This window comes from Protomyctophum parallelum (assembly GCF_964188405.1).
Source record: "Protomyctophum parallelum genome assembly, chromosome: 7".
Classification (NCBI taxonomy): domain Eukaryota; kingdom Metazoa; phylum Chordata; class Actinopteri; order Myctophiformes; family Myctophidae; genus Protomyctophum; species Protomyctophum parallelum.
Window position 1 is genome coordinate 22,804,435 of NC_139705.1, and position 9,574 is coordinate 22,814,008.

General features: G+C 41.3%; 1 protein-coding gene across 1 annotated transcript in view; it reads left to right on the forward strand.

Moving 5' to 3' along the window:
- Window positions 1-9,076, forward strand: part of LOC310861704 (homeobox protein Hox-C10a-like) — a 69,180-nt gene extending 60,104 nt beyond the window's left edge. Inside the window, exons 4-6 of the mRNA XM_083769282.1 lie at window positions 6,940-7,100; window positions 7,435-7,604; window positions 9,004-9,076. The gene's annotated coding sequence lies outside the window, so the exon portion shown is untranslated. The remainder of the gene's footprint in view (window positions 1-6,939; window positions 7,101-7,434; window positions 7,605-9,003) is intronic.
- The last annotated feature ends 498 nt before the right edge of the window (window positions 9,077-9,574 follow it).

Below are 9,574 nucleotides of genomic sequence, written 5' to 3' on the forward strand. Positions count from 1 at the left end.
AACTTCTGCACAGAAAAGTAATAAAATAATTATTAGGGAAAAACATTAGATCAAACCAAAATCTAGCATGCTCTGATATGAGATTAGTTTGGGAAGAACTATTGCTTGAATTAATAAAATTTGGTCTTGATTTACGAACTTGGCGCTGCATTAATACATGCAGCACCAAGTTCGTGTTGTTATAGGTTAGGTTAAAAGTAAGAGCAATTGCTCTTAATTTAACTACTTTCAACCTAGCGTCCTTATTTGGGTATTATATATATACACACACACACACACACACACACACACACACACACACACACACACACACACACACACACACACACAAAATAAATGTTTTAAAATGTAGTTCATGACCCGCGGGTGTATTGTATCATTTTAACTATTTCACGCGACACCGTCGGACTGTGAAGTACTTAAAACGGGGCTTATGGTTAAGCACACATGCCAGGCTGCAGGACAACATTGCCCAGCATCACCCATATCAATTTCATGACTTCTTGGGTTTTGAATAGGCATGACAGACACTGTCACTGTTCCACGTGGCACTGCTTTTACAACAAGACTGGACAGAATGTCTTCGCTAGACAGAGCACTTATAGGGTGGTGCTAAATCCATGCATTGTAAAACTGATGAATCAGATACAGACAAATCCGCAGCGTGCATTTACTTATAAGGGTGGAACATGGACCCATAAGGGTGTGCCATTTCACATGCAGTGATAGCCTATATTTGATTAATCAGATCGCACAGACAATATTATGCAGTGTAAATTTAACTATGAGAGTGTAAAATGGGCCCATTTCACAGTAATAATTTAACTGAGTTTTAATTAACACTTCGGATTCTATGTGCAGTCTCAGCTATAGCTATATAAAATAAAATTCTGTTTAAACATGCAGCCTATAACAGCCTGTATTATTAGGCCTGGACACTGGGCTATTACGCACGGCTTAGTCCACGCGGTGGAAACTTTTCTAATATTTAGCCTATACTGTAAACACATTCAACAGACAAACGAGCGCTCAGTATCACCTTCCTCAGTTTACTTTTCCGCGTCACTCCATAAACATGCTATAGTTAGGGATGTTTCCGCGTGTTTCCGTATATAAGATAGTATAAACTCGTCTATTTTTCTCCACAAAAGCATAACCACTTTTGTTGATTGATAATTGGCAATACATGAAAACATTTTATTATATTGTATACAAATTCATTATCTTTCGTTCAACTTTACCTGCATGGCTGCCCCAGCCCCTCCTTTGTATTTTTGGGCTACTATAACCTACATAGACCATTACTTTGACTTAGACTTGTCAGAAATAGGTTTTAGCAGTCGAATTATTAGCACTGTGCAGAAATCTATTGCGTTTTGTTTGAAGTTCGCTGTTTAACATTAGGGTACACAGTAAATCAGAATGCATGTTCCTCTGTCTTTGATTTGAGATGGTTTTAATCTCACAACGATTCTTCTGCAGCTCACATTCCACTCCTGCAGGCTCACGTTGATTTATAGTCGCCTCTGGCAAGGAATCTCACTTGGAAGACATAAAAATAAAACTTTACACAAACACATCAAATTGTTTGAACAAGACCAAATGCTAAGCAAAAAAATATATCGACTATTGTGATGGTGCTATAGTTTATGACCTGGTATATTGTCTATTATATTAGTAAAGTTAAATATTTGTCCATTTGTTTCAGGTTGAGTGTCTTTGGTGTAGTCAGTGTATGCAACGTCGGAGAGACTAGAGTATTGTTATGGGGTGTGTTGTGTAGTGTTTAAACGGCAGTCATGGCAGTTGCATAAAGGCGCAGCGGCAGAGTTGAAACAGGGGTCACACTGCTATTTTCCAGGGACAGAGAGGCTCTCTCCTCTCGCATTGACCAGAGGTGGGTGTGTCATAAATCCGTAAATCTCTGCTCCCATCGGCTCACCCAAGGGAGCAGATGTAGCTACTCTCTCCCCTCTCTCTCTTCACCAGAAAGAAAGAAAGAAAGAAAGAAAGAAAGAAAGAAAGAAAGAAAACTCAGAGAGGGACGAGAGCCTGTTTGCAAACTGTACATTTATTTGCATAAAGTTAACTTTAAAACAATACAAACTGTAAAACAACACCATGTTAATATATGATTAACTTGTTAATATGATCCATTGAATATTAATAGATCGCATGAGTTGAGACGTTGACGTTGAGCAATTTGAAAACCTATATACAGTAGGCCTAGTAGACCCTTAAATAAAATAAAATTGGGAAATTATGTATTTCACAAACATGCCTTTAATATACGCTGTCAACGTATAACGCCTATATGAGAAATATTCCAAGGGCCTGTTTGCTGCATCGCTCAGGACCATGAAATGACACTCTTCTTCATTCATTGGAAGCCTGCATCATGGTTGATGGCGAAGAGAGAGTCATTGAATGCATTTAATAACTTTTATGATTATGTTATGACCACATTACCGTTGTCAATTCATCATTCATAGTTTAATGTGGTTAAGTAATTTACTTGATTAGTTCACCAAAGTGATCCTGCAGGCTCCTATTTTGCTCACAGTCACACACACACACACACACACACACACACACACACACACACACACACACACACACACACACACACACACACACACACACACACACACACACACACACACACACACACACACACACACAGTAAAATCATCAATTTAACTCTTAAGTCTGGGTTACTTGGTCGCGTGCCATGATGTCATGCTGCATGATATCATGGCATCATGCTTTCGTCATGCATCATGCATGCATCATGCATGATGCATGCATGATGCATGAAACTTATACATCAGCTATTTTTGGCGCGACACCCTAGAGGAAAATGTGGACCCAAATGGAACTTTTTACACTTTCTCAGTCAAATTAACATACCCCAGATTTGTTTCGCTGCATGTGCACCAGTTGCATGCCAATTTGATATAGGTCCCTTGTGATGCTGTGGTTGTGGTTAATAGTGGCTTCCTCTATCAGCATTTAAACCATGTAGCACCATTCTCGGTTACATCTGTGTGTGTGTGTGTGTGTGTGTGTGTGTGTGTGTGTGTGTGTGTGTGTGTGTGTGTGTGTGTGTGTGTGTGTGTGTGTGTGTGTGTGTGTGTGTGTGTGTGTGTGTGTGTGTGTGTGTGTGTGTGTGTGTGTGTGTGTGTGTGTGTGTGTGTGCGCGCGCGCGTGTGCGTGTGCGTGCGTGAGTGTGTTGTCAGTGTGCGTATATGCATAAGTGCGTGCGCAAAGACATTCCCAACAGTCACCTGTTATTAACTTCCAATTTGTCAAGTTTCCTAGAGGCAGAATTATAGGCTATAATAGACTATTTTAAAACACAGCATTTGTGTTGGTATTTGCTGCTCTTACTGCCATTCTAGGAAGCTGTAAAGATGGAAATCCATCGTTGAAATCGCTATAGCTCACTAAATATCTGGAAACATAGCTTTAGTTTTCTTGTAGAACCAGAGAAGTGAAAGTTATACTGCCACATCCTTTACTGCATGTGTGACACTTTATTGGTTCAAAGACTAGGATTTATGTTTTTATGTGTCCTCAAAGCTTATGTTACAGGCTATAACTGCAGCAGAATCAAATTAATAACATGTATGTGGATCAAATCAAATTAAATTATACCGATATTGTTACAATAACTTTAAAAAAAAAACAATGTCAAAAATAGTAGATCTACAAACTCACAATAAGGTCATTATGTGATGTAAGCTTGTAGATCAGCTATATTTTCACAGATGTTTATCAGCTCTCAGTGCGCCTTGATGCTATATAAGCATTGTGAACTTGTAGATCTGCTACTGTATTTTCACAATTCTGAGTAAATTAGGACATTGCATCATCAAAATACATACATTTTGTCATATAGTATATCACGATATTGGGATGTCCAAAATCCCAGACAAATAGTCTCACAACATCAATATATTACATGCTTACGCATACTTTATATGCAAAAGTCAGGCATGTTTGGGAAGTTGACATGCGTGTCTTTTCCTAAAGTATGAAGTGCAGTCTGCAAACTCCAGCCTTTCATTTCACTCTGCATTGTTTACAGCAATATAGGGCACTGAGCCCATAAATCTTCCCCTTGCTCTGCCAAGACAGGGCCATTTGTATGCACCGTTTTAACCGACAGCATCCTCTGCCCATTAACGTCCTCTCTCCGGCTCTCTCCTCTTATCTGCCCAGCTCTGTCCCATGGAAATACATTAACTGATCCATGCATTCGTTGAAGCCGCCCTGAAAACTAATGCAGGTTTTTTTTTGTTAAAAAGGTTAACGGATATCTAATTCGTTGCCAGAAAGCTGGCGCATTAAGGGAAGCTCAAACTTGTTGCAAGGACATTTTATAACTTTTCCGACGTCCCCCCCCCCCCCCAAGTCTGTTTTAGTGGCACAGATTGCCTTGAGTTTCCTGCGTTTACGCTATCGATTATTGGCATGGGGAATAAGAGTTTATCGATGGTTTCTTTGGCTGTTTGTGTCAGCAACCTAGAGAGCGCAGAAGGTAAGGAGGAATTGTAAAAGGGTTGACACCCAGAGCGACCGGCGCGCTTTTGTGTGAGAGAGAAAAATGATTTATTGCCATCGAGGCGGTTCAAACAGAGTTCACGGAGAATTGTGGTGGAGGCGCGGAGGAGCTAAATTATGGTCTTGCTGAGCTAGTATATCATAGATTCTATCTCCAATCCAGAGAGTGTGTTCAAGGGTTAGAGGCAAGGAAAACAAACCGAATTTAATTACTTTCTTCCATTTCATTCAACTTAAAGGTTGATGCCTATAATGCAGCCCAGTAGGCTACGAGCAAAGGAGGCTGTGATGATGATGATGATGATGATGATGATAATAATAACGTGGTTGGGAGTTTAAAATATAAATGGATGCAATTAGATGCTATTACATATAGATGTATCTCCAATTTTGTAAACGTTTGCACAGCTTTGTGACTTTTAGGCCTGCATCAAGATTCACTATCGTCATATGGGCCTATAGGCTACCCGCGTTGGCCAATTCTAACCATATTATATAATCAGCTTTGTATTATTAAGCTTTTATAGCCTATGTAAACTCGTGTATTTTGGTCTTCAACGCTAAAAAACTAAACATTTACAGAATGTGTTTTGTTTTAGAAATTCACTCCAGAAATAACAATAAAAATCAATTCCATGTGGAATTGGTGGATCATTATACGCGCAGCCACAAAGCCTTGGCGCATGGCAGAGTGGGCGTGTCCACCAATGTCCTTTGATTGGACAGCCCAGTCAAAACCAAATCATTCCGTGTTGTGTGTGTAATGGAAACATTTGGAGCGCGCAGGGTCAGGTAGAAACCTCCGGTGACAGTGTGTAAACGGCATAGTCAACCCGGAATGCATAATCCATCACTCCCCGAGAGACGTGCAGAGAGAGGGCTTCTCTCGACAGCTTTGCTGTGGTGAAACATCAGACGAAAACCTAGAACACCAAAGCCGATTTCAGCATAGATGGATATTGGTATACCACGAACCAACATCATTCTTCAGAATTCTCCCCTTTGTGTTATTTTTTTGGATGGCTTCTTCGTTTAGATGCAAGTCCAGTTCTGCCTTGTTGGAATCCAAGTTTGTGGACATTTGGTTTGGAAAAAATGTGATTGTGCTACAACACACAGGCCTCTGTTATAGACACCACCAAAATAGTTACCAAATAGAATTTATTATGTATTTTTCCATGGTTTGCGTTGTAAAATGCACATTTTAATTGCAATACACCTTGATAGATGTCCCTTTGAGATCCTCGTTGTACAACGGCGCATAGGAGGTTTTACATAATGCTCTCTTTGTCTCTTTGTCCATCCAACCATGTAAAATACTTTGCTTTGGTTTGCTTTTACAAATGTGGGGTATGGCTACTGTTGATCCCTGGCAGACAGAGCCCACTACAGGCATGCAATACAATACACATGATGGAATAATAAATGCCCAAATACAGTATATTCCTTTTTGCTATTCTTTAATGATTGTCCCCTTTGTCTTTGTGTGGCAATGAGTGTCAACCCTTTGTCTGACCACTCCCAGTGAATCCTATTAAGTCGAAGGCTATACACTTCGAGTGCGGTAGCTTTAGCATACTGTAAATAGAAGGCAAGGTTCTTCGATGTAAATGAGCAGGTGAATGCACCGCGCACTTAGCAATTCAATATAATCGATTAGTCTTAAAACGACAAACAAATTAATAAATGGTAGCGTATAAGACCAGCCAGACGACACTGGGAACAGCAGGGAAATTAGGGAGAATTAAAAATGCACAATGAGAACAATTATTTATCATCAGCATGTTTGACATCCCACAATTGCTTTTCCTTCTGACATTCCAAAATATTCAAACAAATTAGGCTATTATTGTATTGAGACAGATTATAGACTCGTCTCGGACACAAGACAATCAGACACAATCTAGGACTATATATAGCCATTGATATAACCTACCTACCAGACCACACAAGTTCGGAAAGAGAAGTTTCAAGACCTCGGGGTTCTTAAAAAAAGAAGTGTCCTGTCAAAATTACAGAGTGAAATGAGCTCTCTAAGTTAGTTTCTAATCACTCGGTTGGTTATGAGCGCTCTCTCTCCTCTCTCACTCTCCCCTCTCTCTCTCACTCACTCACGCACGCGCGCGCGCGCGCGCGCACACACACACACACACACACACACACACACACACACACACACACACACACACACACACACACACACACACACACACACACACACACACAAACCACTCTGTCAATTTCTCTCCCCATATAGCCTAAACACATTTCTGCTTCTAGTCTCACCCTCTCAGAAATTGCATATTGATTAGACTGTTGTTCCACACAGTATTCATATTCTATTGTTTTTTTCTTTTTGTTCTTTATCCGTAGGGTGAAGCAGTGCTCGCTGCATATAGAAAAGCTTGTCTGAAAACATATCACAGAAAGCTTGTCCCAGCAGCGTGTCAAGTTGCCAGCAGAATATTTTGCAACTCCAGAGTGCAGTCATTGGAGGATGGCACCACGTGACCATGCGTGGCAGCCTTCTGCTGGTAAATATTATTCAAATGTTCCACATGTCTATTCCAACCAAAGTCATTCTCCCTTTATGCATGTATGCTTTCAAGCTTAATTGTGCAGAGGATATTAGACAACCTTAGCTTTTTTCCAACACTGTTGAGGGCTTAATTGTTAGATTTGAGCTATAGGCATACCTGTATACATGGACCCGCAGCAGTCTGTCCAGTTTCAGCTGCAGAGCAACAATTTCACTCTGTGCTCTGGACAGGTGCCAACAGTGAACATGGCCTACGGTGGAGGAAGAGGCCCAGTCATGCACCTTAACCAGCGAAACATGACCTCCTCTTCTGTTCGTGTCCGTTCCAGGTGGAGCCCGGATGAGCGCTTTAGGAGGTGCCCACTGGAATCTCTGGATGAGGACCATGGCAAGGACACGGTGGACTCCAGGAACACGAGCTGCAGTCCATTCACCATCTGCCGTCCAGGATTAATCTTTCCCTGGATGAATCCAAGGACGACTGACTCAAATCAATCAGGTGAATTCAGATTTTGTTTTTTGGGTCTGTTCAAGGTTAACCACTTGAACACTATATAGCATCCCTATTCTGGGGGGGCGAACGTTTGGCGAAAATATCAGATCGACAGATCTGCAAGCGCAAAACATTGCAAAACGTGATCACAAATGCTATAGATGTTGTGATCTTGTTTGTCTGCTCTTTTCTTGTGCGTAAGCGATTTGGTGTATAAGGAAAAAGGAGCGGACCAAGTATCCCATAAGTCACAAAGTAACATAACATTAACGTTGGAATAACGTAGAGGGGACATTTTGATGTATAGTTTTTCATTTTGTATTTTATCACTGTGTAAGTGATTTGTCAAAGTCAAATGTTGCTATTAATCAGAAAAATTAATGGTTCATCCAAAAGCTCCCTTCCCCCAAATCTTTCACACTTTCACACAAAATGTAAACATAAAAATAACCTAAATATGTCACCTTCATTTAATGCTATAACAATGCTAACAATGCCAATATTAACAATCGTTAAATGGATTTTCTCCATACCATAATGTGTAGACTCTCAAACCCCTCTTATGTGTATACATGTATATGAATATTATATCTGGGTAACCAAAATATTAACTTTATGATGCAAATCATTAGTTTTCCTCTTACACACAGTAATTCAGCACTGAAATTAACTGAAATGCAGCACTATATAGCTGTATAGGCAACACAAAGCTTTACTGTCAAACAAACCGTTACAATTACAGTGTATGTCAGAGTCGGTTACAATGGCAATTCATATTTTTCAACACCTCACCTACTGTATATATATTTTTTTATATCAATCAAATTGCATAAATAGCTATACAGTCAAGCCCTAACAGCAGAACAGTTGCCTCTTTATGTGAATATGGGCCTTAGTTATTTAATCTCTATTAACAACTGTATGCTGTATTGTTATCAACTGAGAGGCGGTATTGCTCATATACATGTCAAATGGAATCTCTAATGGTGGTTATTTTCAGTGGAGGTCCCAAGGTACCTTTTAAGTGACTGAGATGGGGATTTGACAGGTCTGCTTCCGTGTGTGGCTGTGATTAATGTGGGCTGTCATCCAGCGGTAGTGGCGTCAGATGTTTCCCCCAGACTGTTTCTTCGGGAGCTAACTTTGCCCCGAACACATGACAGAATAGACAGCGAGTCTTGTACACCGTCTCAGGCATGACTGTATACACAGGAAAGGCTTAGGGGTCCACTCGATCGCAGGAGTGATTGGTAGGGGATTAACACTGGGCTTACTGCAACTTGATCTAGCTTGGAAATCTTACAAAGAGTTTTACATCTTTTATGACAGACTCATCGGTTAATTTGACACTGCCTTTATTATGTCCCGTGTTTTACTAATGCACTCTCCCTTTGGCACCAGTCAGCGGTGGTCCAAAGGCGGGTCTCCCAGGCGGAGTCAGAGATGGCAGCCGGAGGGAGCGGACAGCCTTCTCCAACAGCCAACTGCTGGAACTGGAGAAGGAGTTCCACTTCAGCCCATACCTGTGCCGGCCTCGGAGGATAGAGATGGCTGCCGGGCTGCGGCTCACCGACCGGCAGGTCAAGATCTGGTTCCAGAACCGCAGGATGAGATACAAGAGGGAGCACACGGACAGATGGATAGGTAGGCCGTGCCAGTGGGTCCCACACGCCGCCCCCCTCAGCCCGGGATCGCGTGCTGCTGGACATTTGAGGTTCCCAGGTGCATGCCTTGTCAGAACTTCCTCCGCCAACTCTTCAAATCTGCAATTTGTGAATTGTGATCAGATGTCTTTGCCTCTTGGTCCTCAGAGTGAGAACAACGGCAGCCAATATATTTGTGTTAACCATGTGGACATGTCCCATCTCAGCTGTTTACCCCCATCTGTTGCAGATGGTGCACAGTCATGCTCTACTGGCACAGATAGTTGTCAATATCACCAAGCTGGTATTTCAAAACCAGTCGTGGGGTTCAGT